At 40.8% G+C, this 14,628-nt stretch overlaps 1 protein-coding gene across 1 annotated transcript in view; it reads right to left on the bottom strand.

The window, feature by feature from the left end:
- b3galt1b (UDP-Gal:betaGlcNAc beta 1,3-galactosyltransferase, polypeptide 1b) overlaps nucleotides 1-14,628 on the bottom strand; it is a 963,041-nt gene that overhangs the window by 894,565 nt on the left and 53,848 nt on the right. The gene's annotated exons all lie outside the window — the stretch shown is intronic.

Below are 14,628 nucleotides of genomic sequence, written 5' to 3'. Positions count from 1 at the left end.
TATTGAGTGTAGATTGAACAATGGCAACTCTATCCATTTAAAATGAAGTCTACAACACAATAAAGTGTGCAGAAAGTGTGAATACGTTCTAATTCCACTGTCTGTAGACCTTCACGATCAAATTGGCACTGATCAAGGCAACCATTTCTAAAGCTCTGAGTGTTCTCAGGAGCACAGCGGCGTCAATAATTGTGAAATGGAAGAACTTTGGAGCCACCAGGACTCATCTTAGAATTGACCATCTGCCCAAATTGAGTAACTGGGTAAGAAGGGCCATGGGCTGGGAGGTGACCAAGAACTCAATGGTGACTCTAGTAGGCCTTCAGAAATGCTTTGCTGAGATAGGAGAACCTGTTGGAAGAATGACCATCTCAGCAGCACCAGGTCAATCAGGTGCTTATGGTAAAGTGGTTAACCTCAGAGTTTGCCAAATGGCATTTAAAGAACTCTGACAGCATGTGGAAAAAAGATTCTCTGGTCTGATGAGAAAGAAACTGACACTTTGGGCAAAACTCCACACCCCATGTCTGGTTAAAACCAGGCACTGCTCATCACTTGCCTATGGTGAAGCATAGTGATGGCAGCATCATGTTAAGGGGGTGCTTCTCAATGACAAGGACATGAATGCAGACATATACAGAGAGGACCTTGACAAAAACCTGCATGCCACTTCAGACTGAGGCTGCACTTCACCTTTCAGCATAACAAGGATCTAAAGAATACAGCCAAGGCAGCGCTGGAGTGGCTTTGGGACACGTCTCCAACTGTCCTTGAGTGGTCTGGCCAATGCCCAGACTTGAACTCCGTAGACCATCAGTGGAGAGACCTGAAGATGGCAGTTCACAGATGCAGAGCTCAAGAGGATCTCCCAGGATGAATGGGAATGTTGCAAAGCTTGTAGAAACTCAAAGAAGAAGATTCAGACTGTCATTTCTACAAAGTAGTGAATTAAGGGTCCAAATATCTGTAGGAATGAGAGATTTCAGTTTTTGATTTTTAATACATTTGCAAATCTTTCTAAACCATTTTCTCACTTTGTCAGTATTGGTTATTCAGTGCAGATTGATGGACAAAAACAGAAATTTTATCCATTTAAATTTAAATCTGCCTCACAATAAATTGTTCAGAAATTGACTCGGAAAACTTCATGAATCCACTGTAAATGACGACCAGTAATCTGTGTTTTAAACTTACAGAATAATTGTATACCTACATAAGCAGGCAGCTTTCAAATCACTTTTATATAATACTGGCGGTGTAAGCCTGTACTGTAAAAAGCCCGGGCTCCTAGACACCATGGATTCTGGCACTTCAATCAATCGATCGCATCTGTTGTGCATTAGCGGCTAAGCGAGGTTCTCTTTCCTAAGAGGATTCGTTTTGCCAACGTGCTCTCATTGCTTGTGCATTAGCGGCTAAGTGACTTTGTCTTTCATCAGAGGTTTAATTTTGCCGACCTGCTTGCCTCACTTGTGTATTAGCAGTGGGAGGAAAAGTTGAAGGGATACCGTTTCACCGATGTTAGCTGCTAAGCGACTTTGGCTTTCTTCTGAGGTTTCGTTTTGCTGACGTGCTGGCCTTTCCTGTGTTATTAGCGTCTAAGCGAGTTTTCTGTTTTCTCGTAGGCGAAGCCCTTACCCCAACTCCACCTCTCACTTCCGGTTTGGACAGATGGACACTCACACTTCCATGCATAGACATTTATATATATAATTTGCTTTCCTGCTTCGCTGAACTAGTTGACCATCTGGAGTTTTCCTGTTCTCCCCATGTCTGCTTTTGGTTTTCTTCTCACATCCTCTGAGACTCTAAATTCGCTGCAGCGAGAGTAAATGAGGCTGTTTGCTGCCTTACACTCATTGCAGCCAGGGTAGGCTCTGCCCTCCCACGATCCTAAGTTACATTAATCAGGCCTGAGACTGACTGACTGACTGAATGATTTGCTTTCAACATATTATAATACATATAAGGGAGCTTTGTATGACAAACAGATGCTGCAGGGTCGACATGCTTGAGGTGATGGGATTGGCATGGGCCTGACACTTTTAGAATATCCCCTGCTGGCATAAATAATAAGCCTGAAAAATTCTTGTTTCTGAATGCTAATAGCATTTTAATGAATCTTTATCTATTTAAGCAAAGGGATAAAACTGCATCATTTTTTTAAATAGCTGAGCAAATTAAATAAATCAAACATTACATTAAAACAGTGACAAGCTCTTTATTATGACATGTTGTCTTCAGTTTAGCTAATATTTTGCCCTTGGGACATTTTTTTTTTACCAGGTGGCACTGAAGTATTGCCTTCCTCAATTGGCGCCTTTCCTATGCTTTGGTGAATTGGGGGGTTTGGGGGGGTCCAAGGTTTTTTTTTTTGTGTGTGTTGTTTTGTTTTCTTTGATCGTGCCAGTTAATCAACTCAAGAGCTGTAATGAGACCATTGATGCTTGATGTTGGGAGACGTGCCACGATGACCACTGACTAATCACTGGGTGCCTGTTAGATGCCAGATCTCTAAATTTGCCTTTGATGTCTTCAGAATTTACAAGAGCTGAAACATAAGGCAGAAAATCAAAGCAAACATACAGAGACTTGGCTTGGTCACAAGTAACAGAAAAACATGTTATGATATTTATCCTCTTTTATTTAGCAATCTAACCTTAACCCTTTACTTAATCCAATTAAATTTTAGAGCGTCAACACTGAATGGGACACCAGGTCCCACCACTTTGAAATGCATAGAGTGTACTCCCCTAAAATATTCAGAGCCAATGTTTTTAATTTTTTATTGATGTTTAAGATATAATAATAGTAATAATTGTTTTAATTATTATTACGAGGGATGTTCTATTTATTAAGAATTTCAAAAACAAATGATCTCTTATCTACACAGTCACCTTCCTTTGCGATGCGATTTTCAGAGTCACATGACACTCTGAGACACGACCAATCACTATTCCTCCCTCCTTCAACCGTTTCCAACGAAAATATAAAAGTGCAAAAACTTTTTGAACATCCCTTGCATTATTATTATTATTATTATTATTATTATTATTATTATTACTAGGAGGTTTTGCCCCCTGCTCGCTTCACTAGCTAAGGGCCTGCGCTACACACCTGCAACTTCGTGTCTCTTCTGCTCGCGTATGTGGATTTTACTTTAACTATCAACAAATCTTTGAATTCTCACATTGGGAAGAAACACTACTTTTCCCTAGTGGCAACACGAATTAGATGATCGGCAAGTCTCCAAACTTAAAGTTTAAAGCCAAACAATATCTACATACTTCTGTCATATCACCTATGTCCATATAGTTGATCTCTTTTTGCTTTTACCTTTTCGTCAATATCACATTGAATTTTGATTCCATGTTTGGAATTACATTGTGACAACGCAATGTATAACTGCCTGTGAGTGAATATCATTTCCTTCTCTCTACAAGAAATGTGTCTGACAATAGCATTCACACAAATGAGAAATGATTGAACCATGTGCTTGGTTGTAAATGTTTTAGATGTGGGCAGAACTTTCCCAAATCTCTTTGCATAAAGTCCTGTGTCGCGGGGCTTGAAATTTTCTCTCGTGGGATTTCACTTTCAGCAAACAAAAAATCTTTTAATTCTCGCAGATATGCCTCATCATTGGGAAGAAACCCTTCTTTTCCCTGATGACAACACGGATTAGACGATCAACAAGTCTCCGGCTTAAAGTTTAAATCCGAACAATATATTCCATCTGTTTTCGCTGATCCGTTATTTTACTGAGTAATAATTTCCGTTTGCGCTAATGTGATCTTTACTATCATTTTTTTGAGACTTTTGAATTCTAGTACTTTCATTATCTCTAACCTGCTTTTGCATGTGTATTGCACCACCGTTTTTAAATTCTTTACGCCGTTCTACTTTGTCATCTACTCTTTGTCTTTTATTTCCGGCCCTGGGCCTGGGCTTGGTTAAATCTCTTAGCACAAAGACTCGTCTCGCAGGACGTGAAAGTGTCTCTCTGAGAAAATCGCATCTCGTCTCTCCTCCCAAGATAGTTTATTATAATGGAGAGATTATTATTATTAGTAGTAGTAGTAATAGTAGTATTTCTCTTTTCTGCTTACTCGTAGTGTCAGATTTTACTGCCTGATGGTTGAGGACTTTACGAAATATGTGGTGTCACAAGAATAGACAGAAGACTTTAAAATGGTTTGGGGCAGCCACCCATAATATATTGTACCCTGGGTGTAAAATGGGTTTGGTTGAGTTGTGTTCAGGTTCAAGTCCAAAACAGAACTGATTTAAGGCTGAAAAGATGGTGGCTTTAAAGGCTGAGACAGGAAGTGACATCATTGGGACCGGAAGTGATGTCATCTGGACCAGAAGTGACAGCATCAATGGAACCGGAAAGGTGGAAGTCACATCATCAATGGTGCCAGAAGGGATTTCCCATGGATAGTCTGCAGAGGATTGAGAGAGAAAGTCAGTGTATCTTGTCACCCCCTGGTCTGGCGTGCAACTACAATTTTTCAGGCCTTTAGCTGCCTCACAATCACATGTGTGTAACATGGGACACTTCCAAGGAGAGGGTGATCTGCTGCACCTGGGAAGCACTTGCTTTAAATCAAAGTTCTTCATGATATTCTTGGAGACCCGGCACTCCAGTTACAACTGGAATTACACAAGCATTAGTGTTCTACATGCGAAAGGTTTCAGCCATGAGGTCTTTGTGCTTGTTGAGCTGATCTATCTCTTTGACTGAGGAATGGCTAAATCGAGAAGTAGACATTGCCTCTTGCTGATGGGATCCAGTGGTATGATTGGTGTTCACAGACTGTGGTGTTCTCTGTCATAACAGCCTTATCAGACTGGTGATCGTACCGTTGATCAGGCACTAGGAAGCCATTGACCAGTGCCGTTAGCTATCTAACCGTTTGGGTCATTGAGTTTATTCAAAATCAATATGTCAGATGTGCTCTTCTTGTCCTATACTTGCTATCAATGTCCATCTTGAGAACATTCTTCTGATGATGGCTTGTGTTAAGTGTCTGATCTTGAGCTGCCGTGAGGAGACTCTCTGTATCACCCTTCAGCCCAGAGGCTTGCAACCATCCAAAGGTCAGTTTATTCTCAACATATTTGCTCGATATCTGTCTGTAAAGCTAATCATGGAGTGGTTTAGATGAGGAATTGCTGATTTTCTCATTGATTAGCTTTCATCCTCACTCTTGATGGCCTTGAGACTGTATTAAGTATCAGGCTTTCTTTCCGATTTTGACATTTTTGTACTTACTCTTCTGATTTTCATGTCTCATTAGCTTGATTTATTTGCTAAGACTGACAACTGCACTCTTGTGTGCGCACCCTTCTGCTCAGTAACTCCATGGCCACCACTTTTTATGGGCACATATATTCAGTTTAAGTCGACTGGGTTCTGGAGACCATACTAAAGTATGTCACTTCAACACAAGTCTTACAAATACTGTCGTAATTGAAACAAACCATGAAACTCAAACTGATTATGACAGCAGCAATCCAAACTGTGAGATTTAAAACAAGATTACTGTTCACATGGCTAAATGTATGTTGCATGCTCAAGAGTAAGCGCAGCGCACAGCTTGGTCATATTACAACCGGAGGGCCGAACTGACAATGTGGTATACAAAGAGATCCTTAACAAATAATTATTGGTATATTTTCCCTCAGTTTAAAAAGGTGTTAATTTTCTTCTTAATAAAAATTTTAAGGCAGTACTTCGCCGCTGCAAAGCGTGGGTATTTTGCTAGTCTAATATAAATGTGAGGTTCTTAATGGACCCTTTTATCAGGAAGGGTCTTTGGGAATCAAAAAGGTTCCTCTAAGGCATCGCTCTGAAGAACCACTCAGGCACCTTGACTTTTAAGAGTATATGAACAGCACGAGGCACGTCTGATAGCGAATGAATGAACGAATGGTAATTTAGCTATTTATAGTCGGGTGACGAAGGATGTACACCCACCTTACCCATCGGTGGGCATGTCAAAATTTGATCTTCAACCAAGCATTACAAAAAACAATGAAAATGTGATTTTGCAATAATTGATTCAAAAATAAATAAATAAACAAATAAATAAATATAAGTGACAAGCTGGTTACATTTTCAGATGATACCAAGATAGGTGGATTAGAAGATAATTTGGAATCCGTTATATCATTACAGAAGGACTTGGACAGCAGACAGGCTTGGCCAGATTTGTGGCAGATGAAATTTAATGTTAGTAAATGTAAAAAAAAAATTACACATAGGAAGTAAAAATGTTAGGTTTGAATACACAATGGGCGGTTGGAAAATCGAGAGTACAGCTTATGAGAAAGATTTAGGAGTTGTAGTGGACTCTAAGATATCAATTTCCAGACCATGTTCAGGAGCCATTAAGAAGGCTAACAGATGTGTGGAGTACAAGTCACATGAGGTTCTACTCAAGCTTTATAACACACTGGTGAGGTCTCATCTGGGGCCTCATGCATAATGTTGTGTGTAGAATTCACACTAAAACATGGTGTAAGGACAAAAGCGGAAATGTGTGTACGCACAAAAAAATCCAGATGCATAAATCTGTGCGTTCGCCAACTTCCATGTTCTTCTGCTCCATAAATCCCGGTCAGCATGAAAAGTAACGCACATGCATGTGCCTGCTGCCACTACCCAACTCCTCCTAGAATTACGCCTCTTTGAATATTCAAATCAATATAAATAGCCCTTAAGCACAGCGTTCTGTGAAAAGGCAATGGCAAAAGCATGGGGGAAAATAGAAGAATTTCAGCGAATACCAAGTGGAGGCAAAGAAAAACGTACTATTTGTGGCTTTAAACAGTGGTATAAACAACAAAAGGAAGTTGATTAAGTGACATAGAGTGTGGGAGACTGCAGTGGGATGGCACCCTGCCCAGGATTGGTTCCTGCCTTGTGCCCTGTGTTGGCTGGGATTGACACCAGCAGACCCCCGTGACCCTGCGTTCGGATTCAGCGGGTTGGAAAATGGATGGATGGATGGAGTGTGGGAGAAGCTCGAAAACTCAAGTTCACAAAGACACACAGTGCCGAAATAAAAAAGAAGTCACATATCAAAGTCGGCGTGAAAAGGCGAGTCGTAGCCCACCGTCTGAGTGTCATATGAAAGCTTATTAGGGTAGAGAGAAAAAAAAAATAGGCACACAGTGGAAAAAATCAACTTTAACCTTGAAATTTCCACTTTAATCACACGTAGAACATCATAAATTTAATCTCTAAATCGTTTAATTTACTAGTTTCTCAAATACCATTGTAACTAAAGTAGCACGTTAAATGCTTTGTTTTGTTCTTCTATGTGCTCTATTTGTGCGAATCACTACGTACTTCTTAAAGAGGCTTTCTCTTCCTCCAATAGGACACAGAATCAATTACATTTGTGATATTATAGCTCTCTGAATGATTAAAATGACAAGTTGACGCCCTGTCCATAGACTGCCTCATGCAAGATGCTTGCTGCACCGTGCGCGAACTTCGATTAAATAATTTATTGCAGCAGTACTGTCTCTCTCAAACGTACTAACCTCCAATTCCTGTCCTTCTTTTTCTTTCTCTAAATACCCAATCGCCACACAATCAGCTCTATAATAGACGTTAAGCCATCTGTAAGCTTAGAACGCTGATTCTTCAAAACTATTAAGAAACATTTAAATATTTTCATAGTACATGTTTAATTATTCCATCCATCTATCCTTCCAGTGTCGCACCACCTCCAGCAAGAATACACGAGGCAGGAACAATCCCTGAACTAGCTAGCGCTGCGACACAATGTCCTCTCATGTTTAGTTATTCACAATATAGATTATTTAAATGATGTTAACATATTATCTGTATAATGTAATAAACATATTTTGCTGCATTTCATCTTAAAAATGATATCATATGTAAATACGCGCTTTATAAAGTGGCTCAGGTTGTGTAATATTATAACTGTATTGTAAGTTTATAGTGAGGTAATTATACTAATAAGTACAAACAGTTCTACAAGGAGCATTTGATGGTCTGATTGAGTGTGTTTATAGTTCTTGGGATGAAAAAGTTTCTGAACGGCGAGATCCGTACAGGAAAGGTTCTGAAGTGTTTGTCATATGAGAGCAGTTCAACAGACAGCATGGCTGAGGCAGTGTGTGCTTGATGCTGTATACTGATAATTTTCTTTCTGATCAGCTGCTGTAGAGCTGTGATTCACACTCAGATACAGTGATATAAATACTCTGAGTGGTGCAGGGAGAGTAATATGGAAAAAGATAATCCAATGTTGCAACCCCTAACGCGAGCAGCTGAAAGAAGAAGAAGGTGCAGTGAGAGTAACAACACTAAAGCAGCTACGGTATTTAGAATAGTTTAACCATTCTGTGGACCATTGGTGGATAGGACTGGCGAGCTTTGTTGGGCTGAATGACCTGTTCTCATCTAGAGTGTTCTAATTTTCTAATTATATTGTTACAGGTTAATTACAATCAGATGCCATAAACTAATAAACAATATGCAGTTAATTTCAGTGTATTTATAAAGCCACGTCAGGGATGTGGATCTAAAAAAGAAAGGGAAACCACACTGGAACAGTAGCACTGCTTTGACGCTGGGGGCCGCCAGCTTGCCATTTCAAGCGGAGAACTTGTGTTCGCTGGGGTTTGAGCTACCGTGAAAATATCCGTGAATTTACGCCAAGTTTAGTTTTTATACATCGCGATATGAGCTTGGAAATGGGAGTATGCAATATTCTTGTGCATACGCACCGTTTAAACATTAGGTCCCATAAGTCCTGTGTGCAGTTTTGGTCTCCAGGCTACAAAAAGGACACAGCAGCACTAGAAAAAGTCCAGAGAAGAGCATCTCGGCTGATGACAGGACTACAGGGGATGAATTATGAGGAAAGATTAAAAGAGCTGAGCCTTTACAGTTTAAGCTAAAGGAGATTAAGAGGAGGCATGACTGAAGTGTTTAAAATTATGAAGGGAATTAGTCCAGTGGATCGAGATTGTTACTTTAAAATGAATTCATCAAGAACACAGGGACACAGCTGGAAACTTGTTAAGGGTAAATTTCAGACAAACATTAGGAAGTTTTTCTTTACACAAAGAACAATAGACACTTGGAATAAGTGACCAAGTAGTGTGGTAGACAGTAAGACGTTAGGGACTTTCAAAACTCAACTTGATGTTATTTTAGAAGAAATAAGTGGAAAGGACTGGCGAGCTTTGTTGGGCTGAACGGCCTGTTCTTGTTGAGATTGTTCTAATGTTCTAATAAATAAATAAATAAATGATATGCCATTTCAACCTGCAGAAAAAGGAAGCTCACCCTTGGGATTGCCCCCTCAAGTCTGTATTTCCTGTACCAGTCTGGCAGTCTCTGGCATCCACTGGGTGAAAGTCTTTCCCAGTCCTCCACACAGAATGCAGGGCTACCCGCTGCTCCAGCACGTCAGGCTATTGATTGATGGCATTTTTTTCTTAACTGGTAACTCACTTAGCTCCTCTAAGCTTACAGCACACAATGGGGCACACATCTGGCCAAGAGTACTGCGAGCGGACAGTCTCTGTGCTGTGACACTCCAAAAACAAAAGGCATGATATATACCTCTGGTGCAAGATATGCTGTCAAATAGAAATCGGTGTCCTGAAGCTACCAGAGATGAATGGCGCTGCAAAAAGAAGGAAACAAATCAAACAGAGAGAGAGTGAGAAACAAGAGATGAACAATACGGGGGGGGTGGCTCAGTGATACAATGCAGTCTTATAAGTCTGAAAATGACACAAGAACAACGAAAGATGGCAGGCTGGCTTAATTGTCTCCCACTGAGGAAGAGGGCATATAAAGGCAATCCAAAATTTGGCGGAGAATGCAGACGTAGCAGCAGTGCCACAGATGAAAGTCTATTTGTATGCATTTTGCAGTTGTGCTCTTTTGTTAACACATTTGTATAGTTTATGGTGTGAAATACATATGACAGTGTGTGGCTGGGAGGTAGTAAAACACTTTAGAAGGTGCTAAAAAAAATAACCCGCCAGGGAACAGCGCTCATTTGTATGTACATTTTCTAGCAGAAGGCTGAATGTTGGAGGGATACAAGATGTCTTCTCTAGGGATGAGATCTTAAAAGTAAGCAGAGTGTACCCGAGGTGTTAACAAACTGCTTCAACCTGCATTTAGCTCAGTTACCTCCTCTACTGAAGTCTGTGAAAAATTCCTCCACTTTTTCCGTAGTAACATTAAAGATCTGAATAATTCAACTAACATAAATCCATCATCCATTTGTTTCCTCCCCTGTCTTCCGACTCCATCCTGCTCCTGTTCTAAATTTTCACCATCACCCCTGCTTTGTAAGATGAGGCCGACTGCCTGTGTACTGGACTCCATCCTCAGCACACTTTTAAAATCTGGCCTTCATGCCATAATCACGACTGTTACGACTATAATAAATACATCCCTTGACACTTTTAAAATATCTTCTGTAACCACACTGTTAAAAAAGGCTGGTCTTGATGCTGACAATTTAAACAATTTTCGGCCCATCTCTCACTTACCTTTTCTGTCAACAGTTACTGAGTGTGTTGTATCCCCCTAACTCACTGATTACTTAACTTATAATAATTTGATGGAGCCCTTTCACTTGGGTTTCAGAGTACAGCACAGATGTGAAACTGCTCTGCTTCGGGTAGCTAATGATTTCCTTATGGCGGCAGACTCTGGACAAGCCAGCTTATTAATTCTGTTAGCCGTCAGTGCAGCGTTTGATACTCTCAGACATGACGTTCTGCTGTCTAGATTGGAGAACATGCTGGGTGTCTCTGGCACTGCCCTCCAGTGGTTTAAGTCCTGTCTAACTGATGGGCAAAAGTCTGTTAGTCTTGGCAACAGCAGATTCAGCTCAGCGCCAGTCATACAAGGAGTTCCACAGGGCTGTGTCCTTGGCCCTCTGCTCTTCTGTATCTATTTGATTCCCTTGGCCATATCATTCGTAGCTGTGGACTGGGTTATCATTTTTATGCAGATGACACTCAACTCTATTTCAATGTTAAAAGTGAAGCTTCATCAGAGCTTCCTCAGCTCACAACTTGCCTCAGTGAAATTAAAACCTGGATGGAGTAGAACTCTTAAAAATTAAACTGAAACTAAACTGAACTCCTGCACATTGGCACTAAAGAACAACTTAAGAAAATGAGCTCCTTCTCAGTCACTCTTGGCGGTGATCTCATCAGACCTTCTTCTAATATAAGGAATCATAAGGTGTCATTTTTGATTCCTCTCTTTCTTATTCCATCCACATTAAGAAACTTTCTGTTTTCACCTCCGTAACGTATCCTCTCATTCCTCTCCTGTGCTAATGCTGAGAAACCTGTCCATGCTTTTATCACATCCTGAATCGATTATTGTTAACTCCCTACTGGCAGGTGCCCCTTCTAATCTTATATCACAGCTTCAGTTGATTCAAAACTCTGCTGCAAGAGTCCTAACACAGACCAGCAACAACGAGCACATTACACTCATCCTGCTTCACCTCCATTGGCTCCCTGTGTCTTACAGGATTTGTATATAAAGTTTCATTAATAACCTACAAAGCTTTAAATGGCCTCACACCAAACTACATCAGTGACCTTCTCCATCGCTCTGCTCCTGTTTGCCTACTAAGGTCCTCTGATTGTGTCAATCTTGTTGTGCCCCACACTAACCTGCACTTTGTGGGTGACAGCAAGGCCATCAGCTGTGTAGTGCCCAGACTTTGGAATGACCTCCCGAAATTAATGAGATCAGCTAACTCCATTCATTCTTTTAAAAAACAACTTCAAACTCATCTGTTCAGGAAGACATTTAACTTGACCTGATATTCTGACCCTTCTTCCAGTTTACCTCTCTGTCCAGATCCTTAGAATAATGTGTGCATGTGTGATATATCACAAATGATGTGATTTGTTCAGGCATTTCTTTTAGTATTGAGTTTAATCCTGTATTTATGTGTTTAGTGTCCTGTGCAGAATATGCTTATATCTAATGTTACATATATCCTGCTGTTGAAATAAGTGCCTTGAGCATGAGAAAGGAGCAATATAAATAAAATGTATTATTATTATTATTATTATTATTAGCAGCAGCAACAAGTACAAAAGCCCATCATAGTTTAGCAGGAAACAAGAAAGAAAGAAGGTGAGAGGGAAGGAGATGCCTGGTTCCTGCCTTGTGACCAGTGCTGCCAGGATAGGCTCCAAATCATCAGTGACCCGCAGTGGAACTAAGAAGACCTGAGAGCATCTTGTTATGTTATGTTCATATATTTTCTGACACAGCTGACAAGGCGGAAATATTTTTAAGAGATAAGATCATGAGATGGCAGAAACAAAAATGGTACAAAGAGTCAAAGCAAACAAAGGCATACACACTAGATAAATTATAGGGGAACATGCGTTTTATCCTGGAAAATCATCGAGACAAAAACCTAATTGGTAGACTGAACCTGAAGTAAATGCAATGCTGCAAAATAATTATTCTATTAAGTTCTATCTATCTATCTATCTATCTATCTATCTATCTATCTATCTATCTATCTATCTATCTATCTATTGTGGCAGATGGCTGGGGTCTATGCCTGGTCGGGATGCCCCTTCAGTGTATATTCAGGGGGAGCAGCCCTGAACAGTGCAATGTCTCTCCCTGAATGCTAGATGGCAGCCCCCCTGGTTTGGAGCGGTGTCTCAGTTTCCTGCAGGGCTCCATGGGAATTGAAGTTGTGTGCAGCCCTGTTGGGTCCCTGAGCCCGTATGGACAGCGTATTCACCACACCCGGAAGTGCAGCCAGAACTTGGCAATCAACCACCTGTAGCACTTCTGGGTGGACTATAAAAGGGCCCAACAACCACCACTCACGGGCCAGAGTTGGGAGGAGGAAGACGAAGCATGGAGGAAGAGAGGTGGTGGTGCAAAGGAGAAGAGTGCTTGTGTGCTTTATTTGTGCTTGGGACTGTGTTGTGCCTGTGGGGATTACAGGGAAGACGTGCCCCACAGGTGAAGAAAAATAAAAGTTTATTTATTTTTATACGTGCCTCCGGTGTGAGTCTGTGTAGGGTCAGGTGTCTATATAGCGCCTTTCTTACACTATCTATCTATCATTATATACTGCCTTGTTCTATCTATCTATTATATAGTGCTTTTCTTACACTATCTATCTATCATTATATACTGCCTTTTTCTATCTATCAACCTAGCATCATATACTGCCTTGTTCTATCTATCTACAGTTAGGTCCATAAATATTTGGACAGAGACAACTTTTTTCTAATTTTGGTTCTGTACATTACCACAATGAATTTTAAATGAAACAACTAAGATGCAGTTGAAGTGCAGACTTTCAGCTTTAATTCAGTGGGTTGAACAAAAAAATGTGAGGCAACTAAAGCATTTTTTGAACACAATCCCTTTATTTCAGGGGCTCAAAAGTAATTGGACAAATTAAATAACTGGAAATAAAATGTTCATTTCTAATACTTGGTTGAAAACCCTTTGCTGGCAATGACAGCCTGAAGTCTTGAACTCATGGACATCACCACAGGCTGGGTTTCCTCCTTTTTAATGCTCCGCCAGGCCTTTACTGCAGCGGCTCTTAGTTGCTGTTTGTTTGTGGGCCTTTCTGTCCAAAGTTTAATCTTCAACAAGTGAAATGCATGCTCAATTGGGTTAAGATCAGGTGACTGACTTGGCCATTCAAGAATTTTCCACTTCTTTGCTTTAATAAACTCCTGGGTTGCTTTGGCTGTATGTTTTGGGTCATTGTCAATCTGTGTCATGAAACACCCGCCCCTAATCAATTTGACGTCATTTAGCTGGATTTGAGCAGACAGTATGTCTCTGAACACCTCAGAATTCATTTGGCTGCTTCTGTCCTGTGTCACATCATCAATAAACACTAGTGTCTCAGTGCCACTGGCAGCCATGCACGCCCAAGCCATCACACTGCCTGACTCCACCGTGTTTTACAGATGATGCTTTGGATAATGAGCTGTTCCACGCCTTCTCCATACTTTTTTGTTGCCATCATTCTGGTAGAGGTTGATCTTGGTTTCATCTGTCCAAAGAATGTTTTTCCAGAACTCTGCTGGCTTTTTAGATGTTCTTTAGCAAAGTCCAATCTAGCCTTTCTATTCTTGAGGCTTATGAGTGGCTTGCACCTTGCAGTGCACCCTCTGGATTTACTTTCATGCAGTCTTCTCTTTATGGTATCGATATGCCGACCCCCTGGAGATTGTCGTTCACTTGGTGGGCTGTTGTGAAGGGGTTTCTCTTCACCATTGAAATGATTCTGCAATCATCCACCACTGTTGTCTTCCGTGGATGTCCAGGTCTTTTTGCGTTGCTGAGTTCACCAGTGCTTGCTTTCTTTCTCAGGATGTACCAAACTGTAGATTTTGCCACTCGTAATATTGTAGCAATTTCTCGGATGGGTTTTTTCTGTTTTCGCAGCTTAAGGATGGCTTCTTTCACCTGCATGGGGAGCTCCTTTGACCGCATGTTGTCTGTTCACAGCAAAATCTTCCACATGCAAGCACCACACCTCAAATCAACTCCAGGCCTTTTATCTGCTTAATTGATAAGACATAACG

This window comes from Polypterus senegalus, chromosome 6 (assembly GCF_016835505.1).
Source record: "Polypterus senegalus isolate Bchr_013 chromosome 6, ASM1683550v1, whole genome shotgun sequence".
In the NCBI taxonomy this organism is placed as follows: domain Eukaryota; kingdom Metazoa; phylum Chordata; class Cladistia; order Polypteriformes; family Polypteridae; genus Polypterus; species Polypterus senegalus.
This window is presented reverse-complemented; position numbering and strand designations above follow the sequence as displayed.